Raw genomic sequence first — 9,646 nt, forward strand, 5'->3', positions numbered from 1 at the left:
GGACTTGCTTCTCATCTGTTAAAATGTCCATTGTGAAGCTACCTTCTCAAGACTACCTTGGGTGTATTGGCTGACCTCTCGCCTGTGTGAGTAAATTTCCACAGCAACTGTGACTATTAACATAAATTCATTAGCTAATTAATTAAAATATCTCTTTCTTTAAACTGTCAGCTCCTGTGGAGAGCCACATCTCATTTACCTCTCCATCTTTAACACCTGGCACAATACCTGAACCCCATAGGAGCTCAGCAAATATTTGCTGGATGAAGGAATGCAGCAGACAACACTACTGATAGTTCACATTAGAGAGAAATCACCACGGCAGTGTTCTATGTCTTGACAGGAGTTTTCCTTTTACAGGCATGTACATTTGTCAAAACTCATGGAATGGCAAACTTAAAATTCATGCAATTCACTTTATGTAAATTTCACCTAGGAAAAGGTATTGTAAATAAACCTTGAACTCTGGTTAATGAGAAGTGTGCTGAAGTATTTAGGAGGGTAGTATACTGGTGTCTGCAACTTACTTTGAAATGCAGAAAGAATGAGATGGATTGGTGAATGGAGAGGGAAGGTGGATAAATGTATAGCAAATATAGCAAACTGCTAATTATAGAGTCTGGATGGTGAGTACATGGGTGTACATGTCACAATCAGTTAAACTTTTCTACCTGTTTGAAAATACTCATAATAAAATACAAGAAATAAAGAAATCACCAAAAGACATACTTCTTGTTTACTGAGCCATGAAACCCAGGGATTAGTTTTGAAGCAATATTGTATCTAAAGATAACTCAAACATTTACAGGTTAACCAGCTACTTAAAATCCCCAGTGCATGCCTTTTCCATAGTATGGGAAACTTCCCGCAGCCTCTCAGTCTCCTACCTGCAAAGCTTGCTCTCTATCGTTCATGGCATCTGGTCCTATTAGCTTCATCCTGCCCTTATCCCTGCCTTCTGTGTAAGGAGCAGCCCTATAGGCAGGACTTATGGACATACCCTGTTCCCCTGCTGAGACAGCTTCTTACTTCTTTGCTTTTTTTTTTTTTTTAAATCTGTTCAGGTGGCTCTTGTCCTTTGTCTTTTAGAATCAAGGAGGGGTAAGAACGTGAGGACAAAAGGTTCATTGCTCTGGACCGCAGTTACAAAAGGGAAAGTTGGGAGACTTGCACATGAAAAACATTTACTAGAGGGAATAAATTATCTCTTTCTCCTCAAAAACAGAAGTGAGGAAACTGAAGACAACAAATGCTTTCTTTGGAAAAGGTATATGGTTTCTTTTATCAGTATTTGCTCTTTTTCATTTTATTAGCAGAAAATACATTATAAAAAATAAAGCGTCTGAAACCTCTTTCCCTTAAAACACGTGAAATACATATATTTGGCTGTATTTGGGCAGCAATGTTTTGAAAAAAAATTAGGTGGCAACAGAATGCATCCTTTCCATCCCTATAAACTTCAAGTAAGCACTCTTTTAGCCTCCAGTCAGTGTTTAATCAGCATACCATAACTTTTATGGGACGGAAATGAAATGCTTCTGAGATACTAAATTTCAAATGTTGCTGTAAACTTTGGTCATCTGAGTTTGATTTCCATATGATGGCCCCATCCACTGTGATGATGGGGATAATGATGATTGTTGGTGTTGATTATTTGGGAAAATGCATGTGCATAGACACACACCATCATACCCTTCATCTGCTTGGTGTCTTCAGCGTATTGGACAGGGAGGAAGTAGCAAAGATGAATCACAGCTATTGTTATGTATCAAAAACAAACATACTTGACATGAATTTTGAGGTAACATCAGTGTATTAGTTAGGAAGCTTTTATCTTAAAGTAATGCATGAGATTAAATAATAAAGAACATTTATTAATTCATGTAACCGTAACGTCTAAGTTTAGGTAAAGTCTAACCTAGAGGTTCATGATATCATCAGGGCCCTGTCTTCATTTCTTTGCAGTTCTCTACATTTTGACTTCATCATCAAGCTGGTCTGTTTTGTGTTAGTAAAATGGCTGGAGGAATATTAGACCTCCAATTTCCAGAGAAGGAGAGAAAGCTCTTGACCCAGTGAATACAATAAAAGCCCTGCTTTAGTTTGATTAGGCTCCCTAAGGTCCTCTGACCCGCCAGCTAATGAATAACTGTAGCTAGGAAATGGAATGTGCTGGTTTGCTTAGGCTTAAGTCATGTGCTCCACCTTTGGCACCAGAGAGCAGAGTTAGCTTCCTTAGAACCACATGGATCTCCAAATGGATCCCCAGATGAAAAAACGCAGAGGGAGGAATGGACATTGAAGTTATCACAAATGTCCACTACAAATCATTAACTTCCCTCTTGTGACCTCATTGAAGTCAAGTTTCCTCAATAAAAATCAAGTGATGAAGAGCAGACAGACGTCATTTTCCTTGGCTATGCAAAAATAAACATCGAATATGCTAAGGGTATGAAAAGACATTGAAAACAGGGAGTGCTTTTTGATATCCCAATTCAATAGGCTGGCACATTTTTATTTCTATTTTTCTCACCAGAATGACATTGACATGAATCTATTCTCCCTCTGCTGGTTCATTTGGCAGAGTTTGCAGGTCAACATATATAGAAAGATGTAAGTACAGGAATGGGGCAGAGAAAAAGGAAGAGGAGCATTTAAATATGTGTTGAAGTGTGTAAAGGAAGAGAATGCACATTCATTGAGTACCTATGACAACAGGCCAGGTAGGCAGTTATGAGTTTTGTTGTTTTGTTCTTTTAGCACAGAAAATTCTGAAAGTGAAGGATTGAAAATGCAATAGAAAGAAAGTGCTGTAAAAGGTAAAGATATTCAAGGAAAAGATAAGGGAAGGGAAAATCCTTGACCCAGGAAAGGATAGAAGATAGGGTGAGAACAGGACTCAAAAAATATGTAGTTAGTTTGAACTCTGCCTGTAACTGTGGGCTTTCCATGTGGTAAACTGCACAAAAAGCAAGAATTGCTGGGAAAAGATCATTGGGCCAGAAACCAGGAGACTTGGGTCAGCCTTGCATATTTATATATATCTCACTGCCACAACATGTGAGAGTCTGTGTGCCCTCTGTGCCTTGAAGGACAATATTCCTACTCTGTAATTGTGAGTTCCTGAAGGGGAAACATAGTCCAGAGTGAGGACAAAAAATGAAGAAGAGAAGAATTTACTACTCAGAAAATCATGGACAGTCAGTAAAGAAATTGGGCTAAATAGATGATCAATGAGTTAGAAACTTCTTTTGATCTATTAATGTCTATGTTTCTATTATCTATCTCTCCACCTAGTTAACTATCCATCATCTGTATTCCTTTCTGGATTTTGCAAGAGTTGAGGATGCATATAGAAACCTGTATAATAAAATACGGGTGCCTGGGTGGCTCATTTTGTTAAGTGTCTGGTTCTTGATTTCAGCTCAGGTCATGATCTCACAGTTCCTGGGATTGAGCCCACATCAGGCTCTGCACTATCAGTGCAGTGCTTGGGATTCTCTCTCTCCTCTCTCTCTGCCCCTCCCCTGCACTCTCTCTCTCTCTCTCTCTCTCTCTCTCTCTCAAAATAAATAGTTTCCTTTAAAAAGGAAGCTTGTAATAATAAAATGGTGATATATAAATAAACAATTTTGGATGGGGATGTATAAATTAGAAACATGATGTGGATATGTGGGCCCAACTTAATTTCCACAATTGAGCTGTAAGTTTGGCTCTGAGCTTTCTGGCAGATAAGGGAGGAAAAGGAAAAATCACCTGGTGTATAATCTTCAATATTTAGAACATTACAAATACTAGTTCTTTAGTGTGGGAAACCAAACTTCTCACAGAAATAGGTTCTTAAAGGAAATTGCTCACACAGGGTGCAGAGGACTGGAGGGTAAGGGCATTGAGTGGGAGGACTTGCTGCTGAACACAATGAAAGGAGAGAACTTAAGAGTAGTGTGAAAGTGTTTTTGTACAGCTTAGCTCAGGTTGGTACAGAAAGGAGGAGCGCTTTAAAGACACAGTAACATGAAGCAACAATGGGCTGATGGGGACAGGGAGTAAATCTTTCTGAAAAGAATTCCCAAGTTGGAGAAATGGTTTGTGCTTTGGAGCCTATGATGAAGTAATTTGTGAAATGAGGAGTACTGCTTGCTTCTGATAAGTGTGACTGAGTATCTGTCCTGTCTCAGTGTCTAAATGGGCAAGGCTGGGGGACGTGCCTTCAGCCTCACCCCTCTCCTCTGTCTTTACAGTCCAGTTTTCCATAAGCAGTCTCAAGTGGTGAGCCTGGGGAGTCTAAGATGGGCCCCTTGGTCATGGCCAGACAAGACCTGGAGGGTGGGGTAGGGGAAGACTCTCTGGCCTGGAGTTGATCTTCTTATTGGTGTATCTACTGGGCAAGGTAAGCTGATTTCTTGAGGAGCCTGTCGCTTTGGGGCCGGTGGTTCTGGGGAGCAGCAGCAGTAATGAGGGTAAGAAATTTATCCTCACAGGCTTCCCTGTGGCTGGGCCCACACTGTCCCCACTGAGAGTAAATGGGAAGAAACTTCCTTAGGGTATGCTGAGGGGACCCAAATGAAGAACTCTTAAGTCATGCTTTGGACATGTGCACAGGGAGCAGAAATTCTGGGGCAAACATCATGACCATTGAGGTGGTTAATGACCTCCCAATGGGAAGGTCAATCTCAGTAGACATATTGGGGCTGGGGACACAGCCATGCTGCCCATGACTTTCTTCCCCCACTATTGATATTGTACAACTGAGAGATGGACTTATTAAGGGAGCCAGGAAGATCTTTCAGGCAGTTTTAATTTGTCTCTCTTAAGTGAAGCTGACCCTGGGTTTGAGAGTGTGTATAGAAGAGACATTACACATATGCTTCTGTATTTTAAGGCATGACAACCTGTAAAAATATTAAAATGTAGGAGGAATGTCTCTGACCAATAGATTACCAACTTTACTGTCTTGGGAGCATCCTAAGAAGGAAGTAGAAGGCTGTGATCTGGCATTGGGAAAGAGGATGAAATATTTCCACTTTCTACAGAAATATCTGCAACTTAATGATCGGATTTTTATTTAGATGCATCAAATTATAAAGAAATAGTCACAATCTGACATATCCATGAATGTTCCCTTTTTGTGTGAAGGTGGAGTAATGGAAAGAGAAAAAAAGTGTAGATTCATTATGTAATCTAGGAAGTAGTAGGAGAGTTATACAACCTAAAATTTCATAAAGAGGAGAGAGCTACAAGTGTAATAATTCTGATATATGTTCATATGTGACTTTCAGTGGTCATTGGATCTTTTGTATGTATTTAATTTTCTCAGATTGAAAGTCTGTTGACAGAAACTGTGTATTTACCAGAGTAGGAATTTTGATTTAGAAGAAGTTAGAGTCCATTATTTCTAAATGTTATTCTATTATTTCCTTAGATTGATGTTATGCACAATTGAACCTCAGTTGTTATATTTGTTAAATGGATTTCCATTAATGTTATTTTCCTTCTGTTCATTTTATCTTAGTATTAGTTTTTATTAATGATAAGTTTTTAAATCATGACAACCACTGATTTTTCCTTAGAGATATGTGAATATATTAATGTTATATATTGCGCATTTATTACTGTTTGGTAGGGGAAAACCAAAGTCATCACAATATTTTATTCATTGGTAGAAAGAACAACTCCAAAATCAAAAAGGTACAACTATACCTTGTTTACCACACATATTAGCACTGGGGCATCTTTATAAAAACTATGTGGAAAAGTTTTTATAATAATCAGTTCCTGTTTTTTTCTAAGTGGCAGGTACTTTATATGCACTGTCTTGTTTAATACAGCTCTTTGTATGATATATTATAATCCTTGTTTTAAAATAATGGAAGTTAGTGTAGCCAAGTTTGGCTTGTGTTAAATTCAGATCTGGTTCTAAGACCCTACTTTCTCTATAGTATCACACCACCCCCTATTTAAACTGTAAGAAGTCATTTGTCAGCAAGTCTCAATGTTCAATGCGTTTGAATCAGAATAGGCCAGGTTTTATTGTGGTATGTTGTCATGACAAACATCCTCCAAATCTCAATGGCTTCCTTGATCATACTAGGTATCAATTCCACTTCATGTTGTCATTCTTCTAGGATTCAGAAGACAGGGTAGCCTTTCTCTGGGGGACTGCCAATCTTTAGGCTGAAGGCAAAGGAGAACATGGAGATTGCACCCTCACTTTTAAAGTTTTCACCTGGAAGTTCTAAATCACCTGAGTTGTATGTCACTGGCCAAAGCTAATCATTTGGTCAAATGAGACTCCATGGTGCTAGGGAAGGGCGGTCCTCAAAGGCAAAGCTCCAAGTATCCCTCCCCTTTCCCAAATTCAGTTCTGTAAAATATACATGAACAATCCAACCTCTCTCCGTGCATTGTGACCTTGGGCAGCACATATAACTGTACAGCTTTGGGCAAATTATTTAATAATTCCACATAATAATACTACGGTGTTGTTGTGAAGATCAAATGAGAAAATGGTCTTTCTTTTTCCTATGTACGTTTCTCATTGAAAAGTATAGAATTGAGGACATACTGTATGTATAATTTCACATTCTGCTTTTAAAGTTAATGTTATTCCATAAACATTTCCCCAAGTTATTATAAGCCCCTTGTAGGAATCCTTATTATGTTAGAATAATACTACAGGACACATTCTAAAGTAAGATACATTTCTATATAAAAGGGCATTTTGCATTTGTAAGATGTTCCCAATTTTCAGTGGCTCCTTATCATCCAAATAGGTGCCACTTCATTAAAGGAAGAAGTGGAAGCCCAGACTGGAATAGCCCCCAACCGTTCCCCGGTGAGATGAATCAAACTTCCCACTGAGGACGACAGGCTCCGGCACACATTCGCTTTTCCAAATAAAGGTTCTGGAGGACGTCTCCCCAAAGAACACAGAGTGCACAGTGCTGTTTTGTAGGTCAAGGAGAAAGCCCTAAGGTATATTAAAAAAAAAAAAGAGGTAGTTACTAAAGGAAGTGGATAAATTGAAACTGCTGCATGGAAAATACTTGGTCACTGCAGCTTGAATATTAGCGACCTGGTAAGGAATGGAAAGATAATTCGCTGTCCTTAAACAAGTTAGAGGATCATGAATGTGAGAGGACATTAGCACATCTCACTTCTCTGGCTATGCTCTGTGCCGTGGACCATCTATTTGAGAGCCTATAGAAACTGTGACCTTAACAGAAAAACAAAACTTTCTATCAAAGCTATTTTTTAAAAGTATTATTTTCCTGGCTTTAATCATTATGTCTCCTCTCTATTGCCTTTGTTCTGACATGCAGGAGAAGGAATAGAGGTATATTTAAGAGCTAGAGGGGATGTAAATAACCTTCCATTGATTCATTCATGTTTCACTTACTCTCTTCTGAAGCATTTATTCAGGGTCCTATGCTGGGGAGATGGAGATGACCTAGACACAGTCCCTGGCCTCATTTGGTCCCTGTCTGGAATTTATGCAAGCGACTCACATTTACCATAGAACAATTGAGCTCATTATTGGGCACTGTGGGGACGCAGAAAAGGCACGCCAGCGTGGTGGAGTCAGGGTAGGCTTCCAGAAAGATGATAGTTAGGCTACTAATTGAAGAACAAGTGAAGGTTGTGGGCATTCCCCATGACAGCTCCCTGTCCACCTGTCCACTTAAAGGGACCCCGTGGCTTTCTGGTCCACTGGTGGGGAGGGATCCCACATCTGAGCTTAAGTGAGGTGAACTGAACATATCAGAATACTTTGAGCAGGAACAGGGAGAGGGGGCTCAGGTAGGGAGCAGGCAGCTTCAACTATCAGGTTCTATTGACACTGTGTTGGGCTGGTGGGGTTTTCAAGGGTCTTCCGAAGTGTTTGAGCAAATGCTCCCAATTCAGGATTAAAACAAAGACCTGCAAAATAAAAATTAATATATGCTCAATTTATAAAACTTGTACATCATTATACATTTATACAGAATTTATAGAAAACTATACATGTATACAATGCATCATTATGTCCCCCAGTCTATGGTGCATGCTGAGGGCAGTGATGAAGCTGTGATGGAGTTATGCTGTGGACCCCGGGCCTGCCACTAAAAGCAGGAAGCAGCCCTGGGCCAGGAGGCCCAAGACTCAGGTATGAGCCCAGCTCTCCACTCAGGAACTTTGTGACTCTGGGCAACTTATTAACCTCTCTGAAGACTCAGTTTTTGCTTTTGACCGGCAGGGATAATGCTGTCCACCTGCCTGCCTCATAGGATGGTTGTGAAGCCACCAGATGACAGATGTCGATGTGCTTTGTAAGCTGCAAAGCCCCATACAAACTCAAGCCATCTTGCCTGGCCTGGACTCCGGCAGGCTTGGCAGGCAGGTGGTTCTGCTCACAGCCGATCTCTGATGGATGTCCAGACTTCCCTGTCCACAGTTTCATCTCCCCTAATGTGGAGAAAGCCACACAGGGGACAGTTATTCTGGACTCAATCCTGACTGACGAGGGAGAATGGGTTGGTGGTGTGGAATAGATACATAGGGCTTTCTAGTTCACAAAGTGTTTCACATGCATCATTTCACTTGGTTCTCCCGATAACCCAAAGAGGAAATTGAGGCTTGCTCATAATCGTACATCCGTGAGCTGAGGAGCCACAACTCTAACCCAGGCCTCCTGATTCTGTTATCTTGTGCTTATTCCCTGGTGACCTTGCTCTCTGGGAGTTCATAAAGGGGAAGGAAATATCCAGACAAGGTTATGGATTGAGGAAAGCTGTCCATCAACCTACAGTTCCAGAAACTGATAGGTTATTTTCTTTTTGATGGGGGCATAGGGAGGGAGGAGTGTGGAGGTGTGTTGATGACAAACCTAAATGAGGATGGCTTAACCTTCCTTCCTTGATGGGAAATAAGCCTCCTCTGGGGAAATAGAGAAAGAAACACCCAAACTCTAGAACCTGAAATATTATCAGCAGCGGAGTGGACAGGGAACTGATAATGTTTGGGGTCAGACTTTCCTGAGTTCAAATCTTGGTGCTCTCATAGCTGCATGCCTTGGGCAAGTCACATTACTTCTCGGAGCCTCAGTTTTTTCATCTATAAAATAGAAGTTAAAATAGTTCTGCTATGAGAAATGAATGAGATAATACATGTCAACTTCTAGTTCAGTGCCTGGCATATATTTGGTGTTCAATAAGGAAGTTACCAGTCTTTAAACATTAGTGGTACGGGGTCCAGCAGAAGCCCTGCTTGGAATACTCCAGGAATCCGATGAGTTATAGAAGGGAGGCCATGCTACCAGCTGTGTGATGACAGTGGTTCTGGCACATCACACATTTCTTACCTCCTGGCTCCAGCCTTTGCCATCTGAGAAAATTTCCTGAGAAGCAGTCTTTATTCTTTTCCTCTGCCTCTGCATGCCCCAGAATATAGACTGTATGCACAGTGACCGCTGCATGCCTTGTCTTTCCATGGCCACAGCTGCCTCCACCGCCATCATCATGGCAGTGTACAGGATAGGGGTTATACACTTGGCCTTGCATCCTTGCCCTGCTAACTTATCAGCTGTGAGGCTTTAGGCAAGTAATTTAACCTGTTTCCCAGTTTCCTCATCTATAAAATGGGGTAATAGTAATACTTACAACATAGG

Source organism: Prionailurus viverrinus, chromosome C2, assembly GCF_022837055.1.
Source record: "Prionailurus viverrinus isolate Anna chromosome C2, UM_Priviv_1.0, whole genome shotgun sequence".
Lineage (NCBI taxonomy): Eukaryota > Metazoa > Chordata > Mammalia > Carnivora > Felidae > Prionailurus > Prionailurus viverrinus.